Below are 9,850 nucleotides of genomic sequence, written 5' to 3' on the forward strand. Positions count from 1 at the left end.
GTCTCTTCTTTCTCAGCAACACATTAAAGAATGGTGCTACTTCTTACCGTTGGTATTGTAGCCCTGATGACATGCAGATGGTCGATTTCAGCTCAACATACAAAAGGATTTTCAAGCCATTTATGTTCAAGATAAAAGGGCCTGGCAGCTTTAGGACAGACATGAGCCCCATCCCTGAAGACATTCAGTCACAATCTAGACAAGCGCTTGTTGTAAATGAGCTCAAGCATCACATTTGGAACTGAATGATCTTTTACATTTTTGTCAAACTTGAGGTTCTTGAACTTGGATCCAACCTCTTATTTTTTGCAGATGAGAAAACAAGAATCACACCAGTTGAGAGATTTTTCCGAAGCCAGACGTCTCATTAGAGCTAGAGAGGCCAGACTAGCATGCCTCCCATGATCCTTTTATTCACTGCAGCTACTTTTATTCACTGCTTATCTTTGCTTTCTCTTCAGGCTTAAAGTATAGAAAATGGGTTCCTCAATATTTTGATAAGAACAGTAACTAATATTTACTGCATACAGACAATGTGCCAAGTACTTGTTCACCGTGTATGTTATTCATATTTAATCTTTTGACAGCCTATGCACTAGATACTGTTATCATTCTTGTGTGTAGATAAGGAAACTGAGGAATGGGAGGTAAAGTAATTTGCTTAAGATCACGCAGTTAGTATGCATCTGTGCTGAGGTTTGAACATACACTTTGAGGTGAATTCCTGTGGTCATAATCATCATGTAGGTGCCTCCAGATTGACAGAACTTTCTGTGGAATCTATGTGAAGTGATGTAAAAATTGAGACCTGGGAAATTTCTAATTTTAAGATAAACATATTTTGGGTGTTACATGACTGTCTTCTTTATTATCTGCTTCAAAATATCTGGATAATGACTTCAGTTCCTTAATTATGTTCAATCAAAACCTGTACTTTTGTTAATTTTTTGTGCTAACAGAAGGCTTACTAATAATGCAAATAATTTTTCTTTTTTTCAAAAAAGGAAAATTCAGTTTTATCCTCTGCCATGTGTGTACCCTGCCTGCTTCCAATTTTTCCCTATTTGGGGATATCTTAAAGTTGAGAAAAACTGAATTTAACTTATTTATTGACCTTTATGTCTTATTCATTGTGGGCCCTTGGCCATCTGAAAAGATGCATTGACTCTTGCTGGTCTTTTCTGTGGAGAGCTATCTTTGTACACTTCTCAACCCTCAGGGGAAGTCTTTATTCCTCAAAAAAGGAATCCTTCACCAAGGATTCAGGCAGAATTCTTGGTCACAGCTGAGGTCTTATCTTTGCCCCTGGGAAACTGTACTTATTAGCTGTTTGAGAAGGAAAAAGAAAACTGGAAATAAAGCTTCTCAGTGTCAATTGACAAGAAAATTGTAAAATCTTAGGTAAGTCCATTTTGGGGTATCTTTCCAGACGTCATAATATTCATAATATCCAAAAGCCTTTTTCAGATGCTGGTGGCTTGCTGAAAAATTGTGTAGTTTTGGCCAAGTTCTCATCTCTTGGCCTTAGTTTCTTCTGTAAAACGAAGGCGTTGAATGGCTTTTTACTTCAGCAGTTCTGAAAGCCTTATGTTTACCTGTTGTTATTTTGTATGTGGCCACTAGGGGGACAAAGGAAAGCTCTTTTGTTGAAACTGTTGCTGCCCATTACGGATTCGGAATAATAAGTCTTAAGAACAACCAACAGGGAAAGCCGATTTTTCTTAATGAGGCATTGAATATTTTAAAATGCCTTTTTATTAATTGGTATTACAGTGTGATATGAACTGGTACTTCTTTGTAAAACTTAAGAATTTGAGGAAAGCGATTATTACTGTTTCTATGACTAGTAAAGTCTTTATAAGCGTAATCACATATCTCCATGAATATTACCATGTAGATTTCACTAAGCCCATTAAAAATCAGGGATATAAGTCTTCTTTGAAAAATATCACAAACCGTGATGTCTTAAGAATGCAGATAAAGACATTTAAAGGATGTTTTGAAATTTTTTAGTGGTTATCAAAATTGCTAATAATTAGTTAACCTTTTAAAAAATGAAAGCAACACAAATGAAACATTTCTAATCGCAAAGTGGAAAAGGAACTCAATACTTTGTAAACCAAAAAGGTCCATAATACATTTTATTAGCTAACCTTTATTGAACACTTACAGTGTGCCAGGAGATGTATTAAAAGTTTTTGTTTATATTCTTTTGTTTATTTTGACAGCTCTGTGAAGTAATCATTCTTATCATGCCCGTGAATAAATGGAGATTTACAGAGCTTAATGACCATGCCTTCTTACACTGCTACTGCCAGCGGGTAGCAGAGTGGAGCTTTGAACTCTGGTACCCCACATCAGCGTGGCACTTTGCTGCCTCATGTAATAGCCTGTGTTATACAGCACTTTCCAGATTATAAAATGCTTCATGTCCACTACTCCTCTGCATGTTCACTCCAGTTCTCTTCAGTAGAGGGTGCATTTACACTGGCCATCATTTTTTCAGGTAGGGCAGGCAAACTCAGGCAGGTTAAGAGTCCTGAACAAGCATCTACTGTTTGAAGTTAGACAGAATGGATTTAGAAACAAGAGGTTTTTAAAATTGATGTATAATAGTTGTACATATTTATGTGGAACATATGATATTTTGTTGCGTGCAAAATGTGTAATGAGCAAGTCATATTTGGGGTATCTGTCACCTCCAGTATTTGTCATTTCCATGTGTTGGGAGCATTTCAAGTCCTCTCTTCTAGCTGTGTTGAAATATATAACATGTTGTGGTTAACCATAATCATGCTTTTGTGCTATCGAATATTATAACTTATTCCTTCTATCTAACTGTATGTTCGTAACCAGTAACTAACCTCTCAACCTCTTTTCATCTCCCCTCTTGTCCACACCCTTCGCATCCTCTGGTAGCTATCGTTCTCCTCCTTACCTCAATGAGATCAACTTTTTTTTAGCTCCCACATATGAGTGAAAACAGGTAATATTTGTCTTTCTGTGCATGGCTTATTTCACTTAACATAATGACCTCCAGTTCCATCCGCGTTGCCGCAAATGACTTGATTTCATTTTTTGTGGTCAAATAGTATTCCATAGTGAGTATATACCACATTTTCTTTATCCAATCATCCACTGATGGACACTTAAATTGATTCCACATCTTTGCTATTGTGAATAGTGCTTCAATAAATATGCAAGCGCAGGTATCCCCTTAACATATTGGTTTTTTTTCCTTCAGATAAATACCCAATAGTAGAATTGTTGGATCATATGGTAGTTCTATTTTTAGTTTTTTCAGAAATCTCCATACTGTTTTCCATAGTGGCTGTACTGACTTACATTCCCAGCTGTGTATAGGAGTTCTCTTTTCTCTACACTCTTACTGTCTGTTATTTTTTGTCTTTTAAATAATAGCTATTTAAATTGGGCTAAGATGATCTCTCACTATGGTTTTAATTTGCATTTCCCTGATGATTAGTGATGTTGAGCATTTTTTTCATATGCCTGTTGGCCATTTATATGTCTTCTTTAGAGAAGTGTCTGTTTGCATCCTTTGCCCATTTTTAATTATTATTATAATTTTTTGCTGTTGAGTTATTTTTATTCCTTATATATTCTAGATATTAGTCCCTTGCTGGATGACTAGTTTGCAAGTATTTTCTCCCATTCAACAGGTTATCTCTTCACTCTGTTGATTATTTACTTTGCTATGTAGGCGCATTTTAGTTAAATACAGTCCCATTTGTCTATTTTTGTTTTTGTTGCCTGCGCTGTTGAGGTCTGAGCCATAAATTCTTTGCCTTGATCGGTGTTCCAAAGTGTTTTCTTCTAGTCGTTTTATAGTAGACACAAGAGTACTTTATCTTCAACTATTAGAAACAGAATCTGGGGATGAGATGAAAACTTCTAAATCCTGAACTCTTTGTTTTGAAAAGCTTATTCTTACAGTTTACTTGTCTCTAACTTAAAAACAAGACCCTAAAATTCTCAGAAAACTTAGAACTTCATGTTTTTGAACAACAATAATCACTCCATTTATTGAGTGCCTATTATGGGCCAGGAACTACACAAGCAGTGCTTTATAAGTTACCTTTTTCATCTCCATGAAAACTTTCTAAAGTCATTTATCTCACTTTATTTATAATCTCACTTTATTGATGAGGAACATGTATCTCAGAGAGATTAAATAATGTGTCTGAGTCACCGAGCCAGCCAGTGGTCAGAGCTGAACCCAAATCTTGCATGTGATTTAAACTCAATATATTTAATGAGGTTCAGGTATCATATTTGTTTCAAATGGTTGTGGTGACACTTTCTGTGCTTAGATATGAATATGACCCAAGTTGCAGCTGATAGCCGATAAGGCAGGAAAGAATCCCTTGGCTTTGTGTGGAGGGGAGAGATTATGTGCAATAGAAGAGGAGGGTAAGGTTTCTGCTAGTCTGCTGTTTATTTTGCAAAATACGATCATTTTTTCGTGAAAAATAAGTGCAGAGCTACCCTATTGTACAGCAAATTGGGGCCGTTGCCTTGGAGAGATTGGCTCTGAGCAGTGAATCATTGTGCTTGGAGCCCAACACTGTCTACTGATATGATGATATCCAACTAGTTAATTAGTATTTCTACCACCTCTAGCAATGGGTGGTAGACTCTTCCTGTCCCCACCTGATCCTCACAGCTCAGCCTTTCATCTCTTAAGATTCATTTTGCTTTTTGTTCTTTTTAATATGATATTTGCCTAAAGTGGAAGAAGAAGGAAGCACAAAGCTTGCCTCTCCTCAGTTTCCTTCAGACCTTCAAGATGCCATGAGACAAGGGGGAAAACCTGATAATTTTATATGACAGTTCAAAATTAAATGAATAATTCTCCTTCTAAGAGTTTGATTTTAAATAACTGATGGTACATGTAAGATTAGTTTAATACATTGCACAATGTTATATGCCTCTGCATTGTCTTTTTTGTTTGTTTGTTTGTAAAACATCTCTGACAGTTTGCCAACGAGGCTTTTGGATAAATGCATGCAAGTTATATGGTGTGCATAAAAATGGTGGTTTCATTTATTAGTTTTTTTTGTGCATTTATCTACAAATGCATGTAGGCCCCACGTAAGTTTTATCAAAAAACATCATTTTTGTACTGAAAACAAGTAGATTCTCACAGTGTGACTTGTTCCGTGTATATGTGAGGTTAGACTCCAACTCTATCACGTGCATCCCCCTGTTCCTTCACTCAGGTTTTCACATAAACTTCTACATGAGGCAAAATGTTTGGTGAAACTTGAATTATCTGCATAAGTATTGCAAGATTACATTTAACTGTGACATCCTAGTTTGATTTCTTCATTCCTTATTACCTCTTCTTCCCCCTTTCCACCCGCTGCTTGGAGCATCTAGGCTACCCAAAAAGAAAATGATTATGTGATTACGATACCAGAGAAAAGCAGTTATAGTGTGTCTTGCTAAATCATTTTTGGGCACGTATCTTACTCTGCAAGCATTCATATGGCCCATGATTACAAACATAACAGGGTACTTGAAGATTGATTAAACATTAAAAATACAGCATCCTTTTGCATTTCTAAATGAAAATCATTAGAACAGGCTAGTAAAAATGGCAAGAGAGTACACAGCCTATTGGATGAAACATTTAAATTTAGATATTTCTGGTGCAAGTTTTTATGGTGGAGACCGTGTGAGAAATATTACTTAGTTCACACCTCCTTTGAATTCCTCTGCATGTTGCTGCCTCTGTGGCTTTTTTTTTTTTTTAAACTAAAAAGTTACAGTGACTTCAGTGAGATTTTGTGATAAGCTGAACTCCTCACAGCTTGATCCTCTTCTGACTTTGTAGTGAAAACCACTGTTGTTGAGTGGAATACAGGTCGCTAGTTTCTCTGCTGGACCTGGCATTGGACCCAAACGCCTCGTGTTTATTTGTTGCCGCCCGATGACTCCATTTGACTGGCCCGGCTGATGCATGACTCTGAATATAGACTGGGGTATGAAAATATTTTGGGGTTCAATATCTAGGAACAGAGTTTAATGACATGGATCTTCCCGTAGAGCCGATTTCCGGGTTTGCGGTTTGCCCTCTTGGATTTGAGACTAATTCCAAGATGCTGATGGTTTTAGAGGCTGGTCTCTTGGGAGGTGGCAGCTTGCCACAATGCCATCAGTTTAGACTAATGATTGCACAGGATTCTCATGAAGCAGATGGCTACTAACCACAATATTAATATTATTTTGCTTTGTAAATTTAAGGAAAAAATAATTTCCACGGTTGCAAGGGAAACCTTGTTTGGATTTTATGAAGAATGATCTGCAACAGAAATAACATGCTGTCAGGACCTGTTTTATATGCTTTCATTATCAGTGACAAATTGTTATATTAATTCTATAGCAAATTTGTGCTTGGGATTTTAGCATTTCTTTGAGCCATTTCCCTCCTCTGCATAGCTAGCTGTAGAATAAAATGCTATGAATTTTACCTTGGAGGGATCGACAGCTGGATTTAAATGTTACTTCAATAATTTGCTTAGAGATACTATTGTTTATAAATTTGAGGACTGGATATTCTTTGACAGGCTTCGGAATGAAGTGGATGTTTGAGTAATTGCTTAGAGAATCCAGGTAGGAGAGACACTTCTGCCTGGATTCCCTTAATAACGTAGCCAAAACAAGAGACATTTATTTCTGTTTGAATTAGCCAGGTAATTACTTCTGTGCTCTGCCTTGTTTTGCTGATGACATTCTGGTTTATGCAGGTTGGGGGAGATGACAGTGACAGTCAGGTTCACATTGATGGAATCCTGTGATCCGTGTAATTCAGCCTGGGGTGCCAGTCACTATTTTGTTTTGATCAGCGTTCTGTACCATCTATGATGCTATTTTCAGGAGAACTCAAAACAAAGGTAATTCAGGAATGCCTAATGTTAGGACATGAGGGAATTTGGCATGACTTTGCCTCAAGCACAGGAATTTTGAAATTTGGAACATGAGGTTGAAATGGAATGCTTGGCAGCTGTGTGCATTCATATTCTGTTCCTTCTCAGATCGTCTTGAAACCCAGTTCAGGCAATCGTGATTCGTTTTGTGTAGCTGTTTTGAATAGACCAGATGTTTGGAAATGATTTTTCACCTGTTTGGTTTTTTTGACTTTCTTATTCTTGTGAAGCTCTTAAAATGTAGTGTAAAAAATGGAGGAAAAAACCCCTGTATTTTGGATTTATTCAACTAACAAGAGAGATGTAAAAATCACAAAATGCTAGGAAATGGCTAACAAGTAAGGGAAGAAAATCACATGTTTTTCATAGAAAGGGCTAGAAGGAAGACTCAGTAAGGGATGATAGTCCCAGTCTTCTTAGAAGGTTCGTTTTGAACTTTTGACAACTTAGTTCCAAACCCGAAATGAGAAAAACTAAGATAGTATCCAAGTGACTGTTTCTTAACAATCCATCCTTAATTATATTCAACATCTAGTTTTTTTTTTTTTTTTTTTTTTTTTTTTTTTTTTTTTTTTGAGGCGGGGTCTCACTCTGTTGCCCAGGCTGGAGTGCAGTAGCGTGATCTCGGCTCACTTCAAGCTCCGCCTTTCGGGTTCATGCCACTCTCCTGCCTCAGCCTCCCAAGTAGCTGGGACTACAAATGCCCACCACCACGCCAGGCTAATTTTTTGTATTTTTCTTAGTAGAGACGGGGTTTCACCATGTTAACCAGGATGGTCTCGATCTCCTGACCTCGTGATCCACCCACCTCGGCCTCCCAAAGTATTGCGTTTACAGGCATGAGCCACTGCGCCCGGCCTCAACTTTAGTTTGTGACCACTTAGCAGTTTGTAGCAATAAATTAGAAGGACAGGAGTTGACATAGTGTTAGAAGGAAGCTTAATAACAGTAGAAGTGACAGCTGACCTTGAGTGGAAAGATAACCACCACCACCACAAAAAAAGCAGACATTGAGGGTACTGCTGCAGAAAAGCTATGATGAAGCCTCGCAAAGATGACTCTGAAACTCAAGAAAAGTTAATTTATAGTCACTTTCCCTTAGAAAGCTACTAATAATTGTTTAAGAAGTTGGAGAATGAGTTGATGATGTTTAGCATCTGAATAGGTGTGCTTCGATAATTTGGTAATTCATTTATGTGGAATAGTTCGTTCCCAGTGATGCAGATGGTCAGGTATCTTTGCAGGTGAGTTGGGTCACGTCAAATCAAACACTGTGTTCTTCCCTGGGTAATAATGATTCAAGGAATACTGGTGTGGGTCAAATATCTGAAGTCATTCATATGAAGATTTATTTCTGTGGGCCTTGAAGACATTTTCATTTTACAAACCTGTTAAAATTAAAATGTCAATAGGTCAAATAATTGTACGTTGGTAATCTGTTGATATTAAATTATTAGATTATGATGGCAGCGAGATGCTGTCAGAATTTGATGCAGAATGAACACTCATTCATTTCTTTAGCTATAATGATCTCCATGCTCTGGATACTGAGGAAGATTTAAAAGACAAATTCATCCAGCTTGTTTCAATTCTATAAATAGTTGCCCAACTTTCATTTTCACCTTCCCAGGGAATAGAAATTGAAGCTTGATGCACTGGGCACTCCCATCCATGGTGTTAGCTGTAGCTGATGTATTGGTTGGTCACTCTCCTTGACTCTATGACAAGCTTGCTGAGTTACTGATACTGCAATTGCAAAATAAACCATGCAATTAAACTGCATTTAGTTTTCTACAAAGAGAACTGAGGGATGATTGGCCGTATTATGTAAGTCAGCCAAGGAAATAATAAATATGTTCAATTCAAGCTAATATATACATACATGGACAGCCATATTTTTGAGTGTTAATAACAAGAGAGAATAAAAGATGGAGACTACATCAGTGGTGAAGGAGATGCTGTGGTTGTAGCCAGTGTGGACATCACATGAAATATTGGTCAAGTGGCCCAGCTCCTGTGGAAAGAGCACCAGTGATAAACTCTACTGATCTCAGTTCTAAGTAGAAAAGCATTTTGTAGTAGGATTGCCTGGCTTTAGGGTGATCATCCAGCCTAGTTTGTCTGGTTATGCTGATTTAATTATTAATCATGTCTTATTTTACTGTCAAGACTGTTTTGGCTTGGATGACAAGTAATTATATGGTCACTCTACTTAACTTTGAATGAAACAGAAGAGAATATATAAGCCCATTTGGAGATGATTATTCACGGGTAACCTCTCTCAGAGCCTCTATTTCCTTACAAGTGAAATAATAAAAACACACCTGACAGTCATAAGTCTAGTTTCCTACCTAGTAAAGAAATGACATCAAACCCTACAGTAACTTCAACCTTTTCTCTCTACTCCCTTTATAGTTTATGGAGCCACCTATGCTCGTGGTGGAATTGATAATAACATGGCAAAAACTAATATTTCAGGTAAGAAATGTGGAGATAAATAATGCTACACTTCTGAGTTTATATCTAATAGCATATCATCCAGGAACAGGAAGGGAAAAGGTGAAGTCTAGAGATTCTGTCCAGAGAAATGTTAATGTCCCCATACTCTCAGCCTGCTGTGTCTGGCCTGAGCGCAGCACTTCCCCCAGCAGCCCAGCCCACCCCACATCACCAGCTAGGGAGGCTATGGGAATGGATTGATCATCCTTCCATGGTCATTGATGCTGACTGTGGTGTACAGTAAATTTTTTACACTCTTTATGAATGAGTGGAAATGAACTGGAAAGCAGTTTCAGAATTTTTCAAAGTGACTTTTGGGAGTGATATTTATCATACCAGGGACATATTTTTACAAACATGAAGAACATGAAGGCCTGTCTCAACAGTTACACAGAGTGTCT

The sequence above is a fragment of the Chlorocebus sabaeus genome, chromosome 4 (assembly GCF_047675955.1).
Source record: "Chlorocebus sabaeus isolate Y175 chromosome 4, mChlSab1.0.hap1, whole genome shotgun sequence".
NCBI lineage: Eukaryota > Metazoa > Chordata > Mammalia > Primates > Cercopithecidae > Chlorocebus > Chlorocebus sabaeus.